We start from the raw sequence: 19783 nt of genomic DNA, 5'->3' as shown, positions 1-19783 counted from the left end.
TCGCCACTGTTTTTGACGCGTGTACGATATCATCAAAGCAATGTGTGGATTGTAGCAAATAAGCATATATATTATCTCCATGTCCTCACTATATAATCAAATACCAATATTGCGTTTTGGTTTATAGTCCCAATTTTATCTAGTGCGGCCCGCGAATGGATTCAGATGTTGAATGCGGCCCGCGAGCTCAAAAGTTTGCCCACCCCTGCCCTAGGGTGTACTAGAATTTGCAAAGGGTGTACCACTGGGATGGGGTTTACAGGGGTGTACCAGATCCGAATCACAATGAGCCGACGACCAGCTGTCACAAAGGCAGGTTTATGGGTCGGTTCCGGTTGACGCACAGGTTAATGAGCATTGAGCAATATAGTACGATGTCATTTCAATTCAAGTGTTATCAAGTACACGGCTTCATTGTGATGTCACAAGCAAATATTTCTCCTATTCATTTATGGTTCCGTTTGGTGTTGGAAAGTATGCAGTTAACTAACATGTGTTCAGCTAGTCATTTGTCTTGTAGTGATTTTTGAGGAAACCGCCGTGATAGCTCAGACTTCTTGAATCGGTACTTCCTACCCAACGGTAATAAATACTAGGGATGGTGTGAACGTGTGGTTCACGTTCGCGTTCTGTATGTGAACCTCGGAAATTTTGAGGTTCGCGTTCACAACAGAACCTTGGTAGGTTCTGCACTGTGAACCTTTTTCATATATTACAATTTTCACGTCATAATAAAATCTTTGGTTCAAATATATTGCATTTCAACTGCGGGGCACTTTATATGCATGGTGCTGGCAGCATAAACAATCAACACTAAACGAGCATGCACCTTGACAATCTCAAAAGTTTGCTCGAAATATCCAGCTTTCCGTTTGTGAATATCTATTAGTGACTCTCTGCTGTGAGCTAGACCCGCAATCACACAACACGAAGAGCGAAAAACACCACATGTAGTCAGGGAATGATGCTTATTCAACCAATCAATGAGGTTGATATCGTTTTCTGATGTAAAAGTCTAGCAGGCGATGACATCATATGTTTACTTATCATAAAAGCCAAATCCGTGCGATTGCGGTGTTGGCTACACCTGTATAACTTGTTTACGGGGTAATATCGGTAGCAAGTATAGTAACCCGTTTTGCACTTTGCTCAATACCCAGACGCAGAATACACTGTCCGGTCTGTACTAGACAGGGCGTAAGCTTATATTCACTGGCAAGTCCACCTCGAAATTGTAGTCAAAACGAAGGAAGATATTGATTTCATGGGATCATTTGATTGTCTCAGTTGATACATTTAGCGACGTTTAAAACGTCAATATGTACATCAGCATGGTGGAATTGATGTGACCCGATTCGTCGCTAGGTATCGTGTAAAAGTAAATTAATATAGGCTGTCACTTCATCGAAATATAGTGTTGAAATTATCAATATGACGTCACGTGATGTCATGAGGTTCACGTTCGCGTTCACACAGAACCTTTCAAAAAGGTTCGCGTTCACACGAACCTGAACCTTTCAGAGGTTCACACCATCCCTAATAAATACCGCAATGCACATAAATGAAGTGACGTAGGCAGCCAGGGTCGAAACAGCTTCCACGTGGAAATCGAAACCCTTTTGTTTTAAAATGCCGATTTTATGTCCAATATGTCGCCATACATTTGTAATTTAGTATTTTGTTATTAGTGATGCAAATTAGCGACAATAGACTGTATATAGCGGCATACGATCTGAGGTTACTGACAACTCTTACAGCCCACGTTTGTTGTTTGTTTGTTTGTTTTGGGGTATTCATGGTAATTGTCGACTACTATGGTCATTCACACCAGGCCCTTTTTATTTTCCGTAACTGCCGACTTATAGCACGGCCCAACTCTAGGCGTTTGTAAGACACCGCTGACGCGGTTGAAGTGGCGATGAGGAGCCTATGTAAACTTTCAAAACTTAGGTATCGGAAGTCGGTCGGACTTGAACCCGCACCCATTGGTGTTGCAGCCGCGGATTATACCAATGCGCTATCTCGCCACCTTGCAGCCCATGTGCTACTATCGACTGTGTGTGGTGTGGGGCAGGCCTGGTACGCAATAGGCTGGTGCGCCTGCTATCATCCCTGACCTGAATTACCGCTTCTGCAGCAGTAGCTTTACCTACTATCGCCCTAATACTGTTACATTTAGTTGGATTATCGTCCGTAATGTCATGCTGTTTTTGGACTGGCACGTAATAAATTCCAATTTGCGTGGCGGGCGGCCTACCTGGCTGCGATATGGGGGCGCTGGGCTCAGGGGGGAGATATGGGGGCGCTGGAAAAAAATGGCTTCGCAGTAGATGATGTGGACTTATCCTTGATGAGTATTCATGGCGAATTAACACCGAAAACTTCGTTATATATGGCCTACAAAATACATATAGATTTAATTGTGCATAGGCGCCTAAATGATTGGCACCGAATGTTCCTGTCTTGGCAATCTGAACCTCAGAAGACGAATTCAATCTCGCGGAGAAAAATTATATGCCAGTGAAGAAATACCAATTTGAACTAGATATCCCAGTTATGCGATATCCCTGTTGGGCGATTCTATATTTTTTGATATAGCAGACAGGAAGGCACTAAATAACATCATGCAACGAAGTCATACCAACGGGTCCGCTCGCCTTAATATGTTTTAATATTAGACACCACACAATGTTCCATCTACGTTTTGACGAGTCTGCGCGCACTCACCAACTCACTGTGCAGACCCTCGAACAACAGTACGTAACGACTAAAAAAAGGTCAGAACTTTGAATTTGTTGTGCGCACCTCACTCAGCTCTACCGATAAATCTGATAACGTGAGCAGAGAGGACAAGAAATTGATAGCAATATATATGCAATTCCCGATCGTATTGACCGATTTCATCATGAATTATCGAACATTTTTGCGCTTCGCACTGGCTCGCTAAACAGTACAGCTGATTTCGTGGCAAAAGCGAACAACGTGATGGGGCGGTCGGTTTATCACCCTATGGGAGCACAAGACCCAAGTTTTTTCGGGGGGCGTGCCGAAGTGTCGTGTCGTTCCTGCCAACGGGTATACGCTTGAAGATGCATAATTATTATTGAGGGTCCTACCTTTTCAAACACATTTCACTCAGCTCTATACCGGTAAATCTGTTTGCTTGAGCAGAGAGGGGATAAAAATTTATATCAATATATAATGCAATTCCCGATCATATTGACCAATTCAATCAATAAGTAGTGAAATTTTTCGCGCTTCGCGCGTCTAGGCGAGAATAGCTGGCTCAGTAAATGGACACCAAATGTAAATGACCAGTATCAGCAAATAGCGGATAGCGGAAGGGGGATCTTGGGGCGAAGCCACACGGAAATTTGGTTTATCACCTTATGGGGGGCCCAAGACCAACGTTTTTTTGGGGGGCTGATGAAGTGCTGTTATGGCCCTAGTAACGAATTAATTGTACCTACGGGCACGCCCGAATATGTTTAATTAGCAATTACGTGCTCTTTATTTTCCAATACAACAGCTCACTCATCGCTACTGGTGAATCTGATTACGTGGGCTGAGAGGATAAAAAGTTTATAGCGACATATATATGCAATTACCACCTATTCATTCATGCATTATAGAAAATTTTGGCACCCGGCCACACACACTTTGCTCACCATCGACGTCACGTTACGGAGTTTTTTGGGGCGAAGCCCTCAGAAGTTCGGTTTATCACGCTATGGGTGCGCGAGGCAATCGTTTTTAGGGGGGTTGACGAAGTGCTGTTACGGCCCTCCCTCTTACTCATTGTCTTCATAAAATTCCTTACAATATGAGGTTGGGGGGGAGGGGGCACTGGAGCACGATATTCTTTGAAAGGGGGCGCTGGAGGAAAAGAGGGAATCACTGACCTAATACTTTCATGGGGTGAACAGAAAAATTTCAATTTTTTTCGTTTTTTTTATTATATAATAAATAGAAACTTTCTTCTCCCGTAGCAATGCGGCTACTCGTTGGAATTGAACCAAATTTGGTGTGTGGGCTTAAGTTAGGAAACCTAACAATTTTATCAAGTAGCCAGTACGATTTGACCAAAAAAGTCATTTTTGAAGACCCCTAATGAACAGGGGTGTACGAGTTTCGAGCAAACGTTAAAAGGGTGTACCACGTCGAAAAAGTTTGAAGAGCACCGGTCTACATGCACTTAGTCAAGTATTCAAGGAAAAGCACTTGCAGCCTTTCATTTTACGATTTGTTCGACCCAAACAGTTAAGCTACACTACAAATATTTTAAATTTTGTTAAGTGGGAAGGAGCGTTCATAATTATATTTTCATCAATTTTACAAGCGGACGATGTATTTTCTCTGTCACAATATCATGGTATAATTCGAAAATTTGAATTAATTTGTGACTGCATCGCGAATATGCATATTGCTTCTTTCTGTGTCCATGCAACTGAATTGTTATTTGCAAATAATGTCCAATTCTATCTATGGCAGGCGGGGCCAACCTTTTGTGGCAAAAGGCCAATTAAGATTTACGAACCATTAGGCGGGCCACTTGAATGTAGATGACCATTTTTGTCGTCAGATAGGAACGAACCGAAGTAGATAACATTGAAAGCAAGACTTTTGTGACTGACGCTTTGAAACTGTTAACAATTATATGCCATTGAAACTCCGTGATCAACTGTACAGCGCACAATCATATGCTGGTCGCGCGAAGCACGAAATTTAGTCAAAGTTAATGAATGAATTCAATCAATTGCATGTATTGGAGGTCGCCTCTGTAGAGCTATGCACTCTTAGCGAAAAGAGTGGTTATTCACATCCCGAAAGGTGGTACACGAAAACAGAACTTACGTAACGCTGTGGGTGTATATGACCAGAATCCACCCTCTCCCTTGCAGTGTACATCGGATATTTCACCCCAGCCATTAGAATTGATAAGAATGTAATTTCAATATATACACCCTACTAGAAATCTTGTATCTTCTTCCAAATGGCACACTATTGCAAATAAACAGTATTGATTCCATATATTCGATAACAATTGAACCATAATAAAATAAAATGGATATATATTTCGTGAAATAACAAAAACAGAGATCCCAGCGACGGAGAAAAAATTCACCGAAAATACTGCTCGAAGACCATATCCCATGTAATATTGGGAAGTCGCCTCCTTCAGGTTTCCTCAAAACACTCTTGTTCGGCGAAGGTTGAGTCACTATCTTGAGAAAGAACTTGTGGCATTATCCTGAAATCAAAATGCATATTCACAACCAGTGACGTGCGGTGAGATTCCCGGCTGATGAGGCACGCCCCCCGACACAAACACAAAAACACACACACAAACGCGCACGTAAAATAGCAGCGGGTATAGAGACCATACTATTGATAGCCGTTGCAATTCCATATTCTACAATACATGTAGGACCGGTCTAAATTACTTCAAGCTCATGAAAAGAGCATTAGGGTACAAATTTCCCCAGTGAAAAAACACTAGATTTGCCGAGTTTCAAAAGAAAATGCACTAGAACACGAGGTCAAGTCAAAATACACTAGATCAGAGGTCTCGAACACGGGGCCCGCCGGAGCATTTCGTGCGGCCCGCGACGAAATTTTAGATTTTTATTAATGTGACAACATATAAGTTTCACATATCTGTTCAAGTAATATAGTGAAAATTCACTCATAAATTGCTTCGAATGCCCGAAACTGCTCATCAAACTTCACTCAAACATCTATAGCAAATGCTACCATGCAGTGGAAGATTCAATATTTCGCCATTTCCAATTCATGATGACAAAACCTCACCCATTGGCGATTCGTGACTGAAATTTGTGAGTTGGACTTGGACGCGACCTTTGTTAGAATTACTCAAACTCGGGTTAACTCGATAGCCAAAATGAAAATGACTCAAGTGGACTCGGAGTGAATCGAAATACCGTGAATTTGTTAGAATGATGGACGCAATAAACTAATCGCGTATCAGGGGAATATAGTAACAAATCAGAAGATCGCAGCTAAATTTATCGCTAACCAAGCATGCAAGTATAGTTATGGTAACCATTGGCAATCTGTTAGTTACATCTTTGGTCGCTTAACCATGTTATTAAAGCCACTTAAAGGTATACCGAGTACCATAGTGGTACGCTCCAACGATGTAACAACAATGGGCCGTTCGGCGTTCCGATATTTCAATCACAAGGACACATTCATTAATATATTTTATTATATTTATCTTATTTTCTGCTCCTATGTTTGAAGATATCTGGCTATTAGATTAATAGCCTACTAATCAGAAGTATACCCGAATCCTGGATTGGAAGTACAAGACTCAACTTGAAAATGTTTTGATATCAGATCAGTCTCTATTAGCAATCTGCAAATACAAAATATTCACAGTAATAGCAGCAAAATTATAACCCGAGAGTTTTTTTAATAGCATCATACATTAGTCCGCCCATATGGTGTCTATATTTTATAATTATCATATATCAAGTACAACAACGATTGTATTCAAATAGTTATAAATATGATGATTCTTTCGTGCCAGGCCTAAATTTATACAAGGGTATATCACATTTTGACGATGTGTGTTTACCGTCAGTCTGCTTGATCGGCTCAGCTTCCATAGGACAATTCATTCCCGTAAAATAAGGCCTACTTGGAAAGACATAGAATATCCCTATAAATACTGCTGCCCGCGGCGTCGTCAAAACTGGAAAACTGGCCCGCGAGCATATTTGAGTTTGAGACCTCTGCAGTAGATCTAGCGTAAAAACACTTGGGATTGTCACCACTGACCACAAACAACAACAACGCTGGCTGTATATAAGTATAGCTATCACATACCACAAATAGGGGTTGTAGTTATTGCGGTCGAAAACAGCATGAAGGACACAAACAACAATAATGCAGCCTATGCAAGTGGCTATCATATACCACAATTTAACGTAGCTAAGGATGGAAAATACATAAGAGCTACATAAGTAAGAGAGTGTATTGGCTCCGCATCACGTATTGGCCGTCGCTACTATATAATTCGTACAGAAGTGTTGGATTCCGAAATCGATAGCGTGTTTCACTGCGCTTCGATTGCCCAACTGTTAGCTAATAGTGCAGGAGGTGGATTTGTTTGTGCCTCACCAGGCCATTGTTTCTCTGCGATGGCCTTGTCTGTAATAATGCCGAATGTCACCTTCATAGGCGATTTTTTTTTTTTTTTTGGGGGGGGTCTGTTGCTCTGGCACTGGCAATATATAGATTTTCGGAATCAGTGTGACGCTAGCAATTGATTAATACCCGTTATTATGAATTCCGAGCAATTAATGATTAATTGCGTTGTCGCAGGTGAGGCACGACAGGCCCGTGCCTCACCTGTGCCTCACCTCTCCTTTCGTGCTGTATTTTTGAATATTAATCATGCAAATTGATGATGTTGGGTGAAGAAATGTTCAAATTTAGTTATTTATGAAAATCGATGTAAAACATCAACAATCATCGACTCATTGAGGCTTTTCACGATTTTCACTTACTCATGCACCCAGACGACAGGTGAGGCAGGTCGGGCGGGCACGGGCGTGTCGTGCCTCACCTGTGACAACGCAATTAATCATTAATCATTAATCATTATCATTGTAGGCCTCACCTGCCTCATTGGACCATACGTCACCGTTCACAACCCAATTAACGAGCACATTTGCTCACACGCATAAACTGGAAGATTGATAACTTAACGAAAGACTACAAAAATAGAAGCCGTTACGAAGTATATTGATTTTCACAAAGTATTTACAAAAAAATTAGATGTTTCACAAACAATCAGATGCTTCCCTTGCTAAGGCATTGCAGCACAGACTGTGGCCTGATAGTGTGAACTTAACGCTTAAGTAAACATATCCATGCACAATCAAGGTATGTGTAGGCAATTAGGCATGGACAAGATGGAAATTTATGCCAAGTTTTGATGAAAACCACATATAAAAGGCAGACTTATACAACTGGAAAATGATCCATTTTTTCCAAATCGGATGGGAATTAAATTACAACTATAACTTTTTTATGAATTAGAGTGGAATTAATATTATAGCTACACAGTTTGAAATTAGAATAAAATTATGTTTATAGCTAACAGTTTTTTTTTTAAATCTAATTAGAATTAGAATTATTGAAATCGCAAAAAGGTGTATCAAATCATAGTTCATCTTATGAGCATGAGAATAGCAAATGTCTGTACGCTGTACAGTAGGGGTATCCAGAAATGACTTTTTCTTTTAAATTCTACTGGCTACTTGATAAAATTTTTACGTTACTAATTGAAGCCTGCACACCAAATTTGGTTCGATTCCAACCAGTAGCCGCATTTCTACACCAGAAGAAAGTTTTTAATTTATCATATGAAAATGAATAACAAAAGATTTAAAATTTTCTTGTCACCCCATTAAATTGCTAGGTTGTCTATAGAAACAATGCTTAACCGCTTTGGCTCGATTCCAACCAGTAGAGGCGGAGTTACTGAGGTTGCAAAATTTTGGATTTGAATAAAATAGTATTTACGGTGACCGATTCTTTAATCATTTATTACAATTGGCACGCCGTAAATACTATTTTATTCAAATTCAAATTTGTCGACATCAGTAACTCCGCTTCGGCTGGTTTGAATTTAGCCAAATTTGTTGGCCATCGTTTTTATAGGTAACCTTACAATTTCATGAGTGAACATAAAATTTTGAATTTTTTCGAACTAATTTTTAAATATTAAATAAGAAACTTTCATGTGCCGTAGCAGTGCGGCTACTGGTTGGGAATGAACCAAGTCTGGTGTGTAGGATTTAATTCGTAAATCTAACAATTTTATCGAATAGCTAGAAAAATTTGAGAATAAAAAGTCATTTTGAACACCCCTACTGTAGAGTAAGCTTGGCTTGTCCCGCACTATACAGTTCTGCTGTGGCAATTCCAGGGAAACCAGACATTAGATTAGACTATAGAATATTACTCACCAACAACATATTTGATTCCACATTCACAGAGTAAGAGTCTGCCACTAATAGCAATCAGTCCTTGAGTCTAACAAGAAGCAGATTTGTGGATATGCACGGATTGTGTGTATCTCATATCATGAGTCAACAAGTGCATATATTAGGATTTGTTTATATTGATCAAAAGAAGAGTTTATTAAACTTTGGCAACTCTATGTTTGCCTCTTCATATTGGTCAAAACATTGAAGACCCAGCTAATCCATGCACTGTTGCACACCGAGTTGACTAAAGTAGTGCGCATTGCTACTCAAGCGATAGATGTAAATTTCTACTGAATGACAAGTATATAGTAGTGGCTATGTTATATCCATCTCATACTGCTTCAAATGAAAATAAATATATGAACAAAACTAAGAGAAGTAGTTTCAAAAGAAGTAGTCTGGCTGATGGGTCACATACTCTTAGCCGATAGTCTCAGGGGTCCACTGCAAAATATGTTCAATAAGGCAAGCCTGTTCCTAGTCAAGTCTTTTATATTCATAGTGATAGCAATATAGGATGAATACGTTATATTTTCTCCCGTGTCATAATATTATCAACATTTACTGGCCCCAATTTATAGAAATCGAAAGCTTTCATCAAATGTCCATTGCTCACCTCAGATACCAATGCTTCATATGCTTCATATGCTTCAACTCTTTGCTGTCTGTATGTTATACTTGTTTTCTCATGAGGAAAAGTCGATAATTTAATTCTTCATGGGCCACAAATTTGCGATCTTTGACCAAGTCTGCTGTAGAATAGAGAATATGTTTACCTTCCTACCATAACATATATTCTTTATATAACTCAGTGATAATGACAGGGTGATAGGCTTATAACATAACTCTGCATAGTCAGTGGTAGGCTATACCCTTTATACTTAAACAAGTCGCGATGTGCTTTGATAATCATAATACTTATATAACGACGATCAAATCGTTTTTTTTTTCAATGCACTTACAAACGATGTTGCTCAAACCCAAATTACCGTAGTTAATATTCATAGCTGATGCTGGACCTGTCAACAGTATCTCCATTAGAGTCATTGAGCTACTGTGTCTTGTATATTGTTATCGGTACTGGTGATACAACAATGTATGTGAATTCAATGTATCGTCACTACAGGTACGTTTAAAATTCCAACTTGCTACATACAATTATGTTCAGTAGAGCTCCTCGAGTATCAGGAATCGGATCTGTACCGGAAACGAAACGGAACAAATGTTCTTTTCTACTATAGTACCGATACGAATGTAACTCACCATCCAGATATTTTCAATCATGAAAGAGCCTTTCTTCACCGATTCCTGACAACTAATACGGCCACACGATAGCCAGTCTGGTCTGGTTAGCGCGGATATACGGCATATACCGAACCATTTTACTTAGCTGTTGCGAAACATCTCAGCAGCTGTTCTGGTGACGACAGTTTGTATGTTCCATTATGATGTGCGATTGACTAACTGATGCAATACCTAAATCTGATCATCAGAATATTTGTATGTATACTATAATTGATTTATCGGAAATAGGAATTTGATAGCTGTGAAGCTGCAGATAACATCATGATAAGCTTAAACAGTCTTGCAGTACTAGATTAATCTTAATAGATCGAACCATTGATACGATCCGAAAGCTGTATGCGAATTGTCGATTAGGCTTAGTGTGCAATTCATAAAGCTACCAAATAGTGAATAACACAACAATATAGATGTGAAAATAACCAGGACACTTTGCCCCCACTTAGTCCCCCTTTCGCCGAATTCAATGATTGTTCCATGACGTCACCTTGTGTCCCATTCCAAGTTGAATTCTTGCTACGCCGATATTGCGTACTGCTCACGTAAGTTTGTGGCTGAAATTTAACTCCATCTAGTATTTCCAGCTCTGAATACCCTTAATCTGCATCAAACTGCGGTTATACACTAATGCCGTGCAAAATAGGCCCGATATATTTTGTACATTCAGGGTTGTAACCAAGTCATATTGTTCCGAGTCACGAGTCAATCATACTTTTGTGGTTTTGACTCGAGTCAAGTCGAGTCATTTTCAATTCATCACCGAGTCGAGTCCGAGTCCAAGTCACCGTTTAAAGCTCAAGTCCGAGTCATAGTGTAATGACTCGAGTCGAGTCCAAGTCATAGTATTGAAGTCATGTTCAACTCAAGTTTTCAATCCTGAATTAGCTTATTGCTTATAGAGAATCAACAAATTCATTCTAAATGCTCTCTGAAATAGAACCAACGAATTCACGTCTAGATATCAGCTGATAAAGAATCAACAGATGCATGTTCATGTAGACGTCCAGTTTTTCATTCACATTATCAGGTGGTAGGCTAAAAAAGGTCAGCTTTCCTGCTCAGCTCCCGAAATAGCCGCCGGAATGTTACTAATATGAGAGGACATTTTGAATTAACTACAAATGGAAATTTTCGAATTTTACCGGACGCCTGATGATATTGTTTTAGGGATGGTGTGAACGTGAGGTTCACGTTTGCGTTCTGTGTGTGAACCTCGGAAATCTAGAGGTTCGCGTTCACAAAAGAGCCTTGGTAGGTTCTACACTGTGAACCTTTTTCATATATTACAATTTATTTTCACTTCAATACAACATCTTTGGTTCATATTAATTGCATTTCAACTGCGGGTCACTCTCTATACATGGCGCTGGCAGCCTTAAAAATCAACACTAAACGAGCATAAATGCACTAGGGTTGTCCAAAATTTGAAAAATCTTACAAATCCTCCGTTGTAATGTCTTATTCTATAGATTATTGATAAAAAACGACACTGAGCCTGAAAGAAACTCACAGGAAGGCCGTTAAGATTTCGTGCAAAGCGTTTGAAAGTAGCTGCCGAAGAATGGGCGTGCCACCGACCATAGAAGGGCGAGAAGACTAGCAATCACGAAACCACGGCTCTTGATTGGGTAATCGGCTATGCTTCAATGACCACGGCAGCAGCATCTTGCTGTATAGGTGATCAAAGAGTCTGCTACCGGCGGCGATTCTGAAAGCGCATTGTATGTAGGTTGACAGATAATGATTTAGGATTGATTCAGGGTATGTTGAGGTACGAAATACATGATGAACAAACAACAGCTGCTTCACAAAAACGTCTAAAGTGTGACCGCTTTATTGTGAAGGGAACCGCCGTAGCCTATATGCCTGGTTTTCAACGAGGAAAAGCATAGGCGCTTATGCAAGTAGCGACGGATTCCTGGTTTCAGAAAGAATCTATCATTATTGAATGCAAAGATAAAGCTTAACAATGACACTATAATTTGTGTGATCTTATTGGGCTCAGGTTGTAGTACATAGTTGGAGTCTTGAAAGCTCTAAGGATCGGCTGAATCAGCGGGTTACGCTTGGCATTTGTCAGATGCTTGCATCAAAATGTATTCACTTGCAAGTGTTGTCAAAGTGCTTGATGATGACGCAGAAAAGAGGTGTAAAAGTAAGCACATACTATGCTGGACATCATATGTCAAAGTCCTCAATAGCGCGCAGAAAAGGGGTGTAAAAGTAGGCACAGACAATGCTGCATAGTGCATAGCATCCAGCATAGTTTGTACATCATATCAAGCATAGTCTGTGCTTGCATTTAAACATCGTTTCTGCGGCATCATTAGGGACTTTGAAAACACTTACAAGTTAATCCAATTTGCTGTAAACATCTGGCAAGTGCCAAGCCTAAGCGACGTTTGATTCTGCCGATCCCCAGAGCATTCAAAACTTCAATTATGTACTACAACCTGAGCCCAATAAGATCACACAAATTGTAGTGTCATTTATCTTTGTATTCAATAATGATATAGCCTTTCTGAAACTAGGAATCCGTCGCTATTTGCATAAGCGCCTATGCTTTCCCTCGTAGAAAACAAGGCATATAGGCTACGCCGGTTTCCTTCACAATAAAGCCGTCACGCTTTAGACGTTTTAGTGAAGCAGCTGTTGTTGTTCATCATGTATTTCGTACCTCAACATACCCTGAATCAATCCTAAATCATTATCTGTCAACCTACATACAATGCGCTTTCAGAATCGCCGCCGGTAGCAGACTCCTTGATCACCTATACAGCAAGATGCTGCTGCCGTGGTCATTGAAGCATAGCCGATTACCCAATCAAGAGCCGTGGTTTCGTGATTGCTAGTCTTCTCGCCCTTATATGGTCGGTGGCACGCCCATTCTTCGGCAGCTACTTTCAAACGCTTTGCACGAAATCATAACGGCCTTCCTGTGAGCTTCTTTCAGGCTAAGTGTCGTTTTTTATCAATAATCTATAGAATAAGACATTACAACGGAGGATTCGTAAGATTTTCCAAATTATGGACAACCCTAATATGCACCTTGACAATCTCAAATTATTACTTGCTTTGTTACAAAAGCCTGCTCGAAATATCCAGGTTTCCGTTTGTGAATATGTAGTGACTCTCCGTTTTGAGTTTGACCCGCAATCAAAAACATCACGAGCAAAATACGTAGCCAGTGAATGATGCTTATTCAACCAATCAATGAAATTGATATCATTTTCTCATGAAAAAATCTAGCAGGCGTACGGGGTCAATTTTGATCGGATTAGTAATAAAGTCGATTAGCGCGTTCGCCAGGATTCATCAACCCAGGATTAAGGAAACCGGTTGATTGCGGTGCATAAAGCTAGTGTTATTTTCATGATTTAACTAACTGGAACTACTATAGATTTGTAGTTATCTACAGAAACTGCGTACCATTCCTACGTCTAATTATTCCCGATAATGACCGTGCCGATTGTCTACTGGGTTATGGCTTCATTAAACAATCAATGAATTATGTAGGCCCACCCGCCATTGCAAAGCGATATCCGTTTCTTAGCTGTACCGTACGAATTGGACAAGACTTTCATTTCGCGATGATGATAGTTCTACCTATTACAGTGGCAGTATAGTCATTAGTAGGTTGCTGTTTCATTATGGAGATTCTGGGATCTCTAGTTTCATTCACCAACTATCAGCCTATATATAACGCATTTTCGCATTATGATGCAGCAGATTATGCCACTTGATTGAAAACTCGGGACACGCGACTAACCATCGCGCGTAACATTCTCCAACTTCATGCGTCGCGATTAGCAGTATTTATTCACACGGTTAGCATTCTTTCGCATCGGCTAACTTTATTATCTCCGCCTAAAATGGACCCCGATTAACAGTTTTCAATCACATGATTAGCATTCTCCCGGATCAGCAAACTTTATTACCCCCGCCTTCAGCGACGTTTAAAACACCAATATCTACTTCGGCATTATGGCATTATGTGACCCGAATCGTCGCTAGGTATCGTGTACAATGTGTACATTATTATAGGCCATCACTTCATTGAAAGATAGGGTTGGAATTAGCAATATGACGTAACGTGACGTCATGAGGTCCACGTTCATGTTCACACGAACCTGAACCTTTCAGAGATTCACACTATCCCAAATTGTTATATTGTGTAAAGATATGATTCATGGCAAATTTGGCTCAATACCAAGTAGAAAATGCGAATTTATTAGAGGGGAATATTTTGGATATGAAAAAATAGTCGGCTTACTGCTAGCATGTAATTATATTATAATGAAATAATTTCTCAATAAAAACACTTCCTTTATTTTCAAATAAATTTGCTCCTCTCTAAGCCAGATTCAGTATTCTTTTTATGCAACATAACAATTTTATCAAGTGGCCACCCAGTAAAATAAATAAGAAGTTATTTTTGTACAACCCTATCGTACAAACTTCACACAACATTAGCCATTCATTATTTATACTCAAGTGCACAATGCATATACCTAACAAAACGTCAAATGGATGGAGTGTATTACGTGTGTTTCACTGACAGCAGATCAAATCAATGATGAGTTACCTAACAAAACGTCAAATGGATGGAGTGTATTACGTGTGTTTCACTGACAGCAGATCAAATCAATGATGAGTTACAATTAAAAATCGGAAAGGAGGTCCTCATATATGTTATAGCGACATGGCCTTAGAATAAATCCAATGAAACACGTTCCACTGTTGCACTAGATACAGGAATTTACAAGCATTTTTGAACCACAGTGAAGAGCATTGGATGCTCATTATTTCTGGCCGCCTCATAATGCAAAGAATAATCGCCTACAAATCTACACATGAGCTTATCACTTCCCAGTACTTGACCATCTGAGTCATTTCATTGCCTCTAATTGAATTTGGATTCGATTGTTTGCTTGTACAATTGAAAAGTCTCGAGTACTTTGATTGTGAAGGATTTATTACCTCTTCATCACAGTATGATTTTTTACAATGCATTGCTACTTAATGTGTCATTGTCTGTTGTTTTTACGGCGGCGTATCTGATAACAGACGAGTGCAACGAAAGCAGTGGCGACAAATAGCGATATCGGCAGAATTCGTCACATGCGTTGATCTAGCTAGTATACGATTCGCAAATTTCTTCATCCTCAAGTCATATAAAATATGCCGAGTCAATGACTTGGGTCGAGTCATGCGTAATGACTCGAGTACAAGTCGAGTCAATCCAAATATCGACTCGGGGCGAGTCGAGTCATTTTCCTTTTTCAAGAAAATTACTCGAGTCAAGTCGAGTCACAAAAAATTCATGACTCGAGTCTGACTCGAGTCGAGTCATGACTCGAGTCATTACAACCCTGGTACAGATACCTACAATTGTGCATTTGCCGTGGAATGAAAGAAATTAAAACTAATATCGTGGCAACTTCATAATGTGTCGTATTCTTGCCACACACTTGAGATACATAGGTCACACTATAGCAGCCAGAGTGAAATTTCAGCCAAAGCACGAGTAACACAGTGTCCGATATGATATTGCGGTCTTAGCCATATTCATTCATGTCGATGTGGCACACAACCTAGTACAGCGAATGCTAACTTGTCACTGAAGCTATATGCGTAGGGGAATTTACTCGTTCGGACCAGGTTAACCTGCCTGTTTAACCAGACGACACGGACTTCAACAGTCAAATTTTGGAGAAGCGGTTAGCGCGGATTGAATCCCAAACTTGATATTTGTCAGACAAAAGGTATAATCGCTAACAATTCATCCCAAACGCCAACACTTGGGGTGTGTATTTTATGATATGTGTGTGTAGGGGTGTGTTTGGCTTATTCCCACCACTTGATTAGATGTAAATGACATATTTAGTACCCATGAGTTGTGATGACTCCAAACACATCCTGCGTTAGAGTGTGAATCGCAGGAACACACCATTTTCGTTTACAGTGTGGGTTCATTTGCATTGTTGGGATGACTCGAGTCATGACTTAACTCGAGTCGGACTCGAGTCATCTTTTTCCGTATACCTTGACTTGACTTAACTCGGCGAATCAGAAATTTTTATTGACTCGTGACTCGAAGCAAAATTCTCGAGTCAATTTCAAGTCATCAAGTAATCGGTGACGATAAATTCACTGTATCCGCCATATGTGTAGATTATTCGCGAAACGCTGGTGATCGTAGCTTACAGCTTACGTCGTCGTAATCTGGTAGCAAAGTTATTTAATGGCAAAATGTCCATCCCTGTTCTATGTTCATACCTTGGCAAAATCTCTTCTCTTTATTGAAATTGAATTCGAATAAAGTTTTTATACTTCTCAATCATTTTCACAGGCTCGAATTGTATCATATCAATATGTACAAGTAAATGGTTATGTATTTCATCTTATCAATTCGTTTCGCTATTTTGGCTGGTAGATATAAACTCAGGCTATGCAATTACTTTCGTAGTTTAACAGTTCTACGTATATGTGTGCGATACAACGTAAATGTATAGTTATCCTCTTTATTCGTTCTTCGCTTCAGAATCAATGACGACTCAATCTGTATTTCAGACAACTAGCAAAATGAAATGATGTAATCATGCCTTATACTTCGGAAAGTCAACTTGACATGAATTGTGACTTGACTCGTGACTTGACTTGACTTGACTCGATTTGACTCGAGTTACCTGCAAAACTCGAGTGACTTTACTTGACCCGAGTCGAATTATGCAATGACCTGAAATGACTTGTTACTCGAAGGTAGTGACCTGATCCCAACACTGCTCATTTGGCTAGGGCAGGATTATTTGTTGTTTTCGAGATCACAATATCGAGGATTTCGGTGGAGCATGCCTCTGTCAATGTTTCATCGCCGACGATCTCGCTTCGGGCGCACAAGCGGAGTCTCATGTTGCACGACAAGTTATTGTCTAATTTCAAGTATAGTGGGACTCAATTCTTGAAATTACGCGTTTTCATAATTACCATAAGGGGGTTTCAATAGTAAATGAAAGAAATATGACAATAAATCATGCGAAGAACTAAAAAAAAAATTATTCTACCAAATCTGCTGCGGAATATACTACTTTATGGCCATATAAGAATATCTGCGATGAATGTCGCTGGGGTGCGGTTACGACAATTCGTCGAAACTGATATTTTAGTCATCATAAAAAACGCGGTCAGGCTACTCAAATTTTGGTTGGGCTAGCAATTTTACCTCATGTTATAACTAAATTCGAGAATTACCCTGCGGGCCACACAAAACCTGATCACGGGCCACATTTAGGCTGCGAGGCACGGTTTGGCCGCCCCTGATCTGCATCGTTACTAATAACAGTGATTGATGGTACATAAAATCCTCTTATAGTTACTATCAGTAATTTAAAGACAACTTTGAAAGCAAATGTTTTCTTGACAAAGAAGTTGGAGTTGAGCAGAGTTCCACAATTTCCGACTCCGACGCCAGTCAATATTTCGTCCACGACTACGACTCCAGCTACTTCAGTTTTCACGACTCCGACAATATCAAGCGAAAATTAGTCAAACTCCGACTCTGACTCCACAGCCCTGGTCCTTATTCAGAAATTTGCCACGGACGTTCAACAGCAGCAGTTTTTGGCTGACCACACCGTGTTGCTTTATTTTGACAATGTTGTCTACATCAATTTTCCATCATGCCCTCTTCAATACAAGAAGGATGCAATGCCCTAGAAGTCTTTCTTAAGTTAGGATATTGCGGTACGTTGAACATATTACCATGTCTAACTGTTTGATTTATTTGACCGTTTATGATTCACAATGAGCAAACAATTAGCCGTTTGCAACGATAGGTCTATGAATCAGTTTTCGGTTGATAATTCTCGGATTATCCTTTATCGCTGGATTATCAACGACAAACTCACATAACCCCACTTCTACTAGTTGGAATTGGCTGAAATTTGTTTTGCATCGTCTCTGAAGATAGCTCAACAATTTCCTGGGGTATACAGAAAAATTTGAATAATTTTTTTTTCAAATTTATTTTAATAAATAGTTTTTAGCGGTGTTACAATTTCAACCTGAAACTGTTCAGTGTTTAGCATACAGGCTCAATACATTTCGTTGTACCTGGAAGCAGCAACGATTACAGAAAGTCAGAAACATGGTACTAAACTGCGTACTAAGGGAATCTAGCTGTGTCAACAGATACGATACGTAATGGGCATACATACATTGAAAACCTGCTAGTGTTTCACTCCTATCTGGTACCGATTAGTAATGTTGTTTACTCCTTTGGCATTAAGTCCATTTACATGGTCAAGTCGTCTTGAAGCCAAGTCGTCTTGGAGTGATGTCATGAGACGGCTTGCCAAAGTGATCGAGCTCACATGGTCATGTTTATCGCATCTCGAGTGATACGCAGCACTTTGGGATTCAGCTCGGGAATATGCTACGGCAGTTGAGATATCCAGAAATACTTCAACACAATTCCTGAAATGACCAAATACACCGTGTATATATTCTTTCTGATAGTTAGTTGGGCAAGTTATAGTGTTGGCTGTACCCGCTTTATAAGTTGTGACGCTGAACAAATAAGACCACGTGCATATTATAAAAGTAGTATCATGTACTGATAGAGCTTTCACATTCACCCAGTTGAAATACGTGCCGGTTTCGTGAAATATGAACATGAAATGTTGGTATGTTGCTGTAGTCTGGATTCGTTCTCAAGTACCGTACTGTTCAAGCCGTCTCCAAGCGACTCTGCGGAACGGATTGAGCTCAAGACGGATTGAAGCCGTCTGCCTTTTTCTCTTTTTCAAAAACGAGAGAGTCGGATTGACGAGTCAGCTTCGAAGCTGACCCAAACGGCCATGTAAATGGGCTTACTGTCCTGGTTGTCAACATACCATATTATAACACCCCGCCATTTCAAGATAACCGGGGATGGCATTCCGTAATGTTGCCTGTATAGGGATTGTGTCGTATTTTTAGTTCTGTGATTCGATTACATTTTGACATATGACTAATTGTATTTGAGGATATTTGATATCATCATTTTGAGTGTTTATATATATGTATTGTAATTCACAAGTTTCATGTAAGTTGTTTAATGTTAAGTGCTGCTATTCGATCTATTTTAAAACAGGCTCGCGTGTTACTCATCTAGTATACGTGGGCTACCGCAGGCCCGTGGGCACCTCGCTGGTTACCCCTGTCATACACAATAGCTCGGGGTATGGTCGTATCCGCAGATTGTTAGTCAGGTCAAGTGCAAACATGAATCGTGTTGAATTTTTGCACCGTTCGCCTTTTATGCAGTTTCATTTAGACTTGAAGCAATCAATTAAACGTAAAGAGACACGGTCCCTATCTGCATAGAAATCGTCCATTTATCTAATGGTATCCGGTAGAAAAGCGCAGTCTCATCTTTTCGCCAAACGTATTTCGATAAAAATGAATGGCTGACGTTT

The 19783-nt window shown here is 39.9% G+C and overlaps 1 protein-coding gene and 1 long non-coding RNA gene across 2 annotated transcripts in view; one reads left to right on the top strand and one right to left on the bottom strand.

The window, feature by feature from the left end:
* The window catches only part of LOC145434894 (uncharacterized), a 260858-nt gene that overhangs the window by 35680 nt on the left and 205395 nt on the right, over positions 1–19783 (top strand). The window lies entirely within an intron of this gene.
* LOC145434850 (modular serine protease-like) overlaps positions 1–19783 on the bottom strand; it is a 65864-nt gene that overhangs the window by 32191 nt on the left and 13890 nt on the right. The window lies entirely within an intron of this gene.

Source organism: Botryllus schlosseri, chromosome 3 (assembly GCF_051294905.1).
Source record: "Botryllus schlosseri isolate E-star chromosome 3, Bs_hap1, whole genome shotgun sequence".
In the NCBI taxonomy this organism is placed as follows: domain Eukaryota; kingdom Metazoa; phylum Chordata; class Ascidiacea; order Stolidobranchia; family Styelidae; genus Botryllus; species Botryllus schlosseri.
The sequence above is the reverse complement of the archived record's forward strand: the minus strand, read 5'-3'. Positions and strand labels throughout refer to the sequence as shown.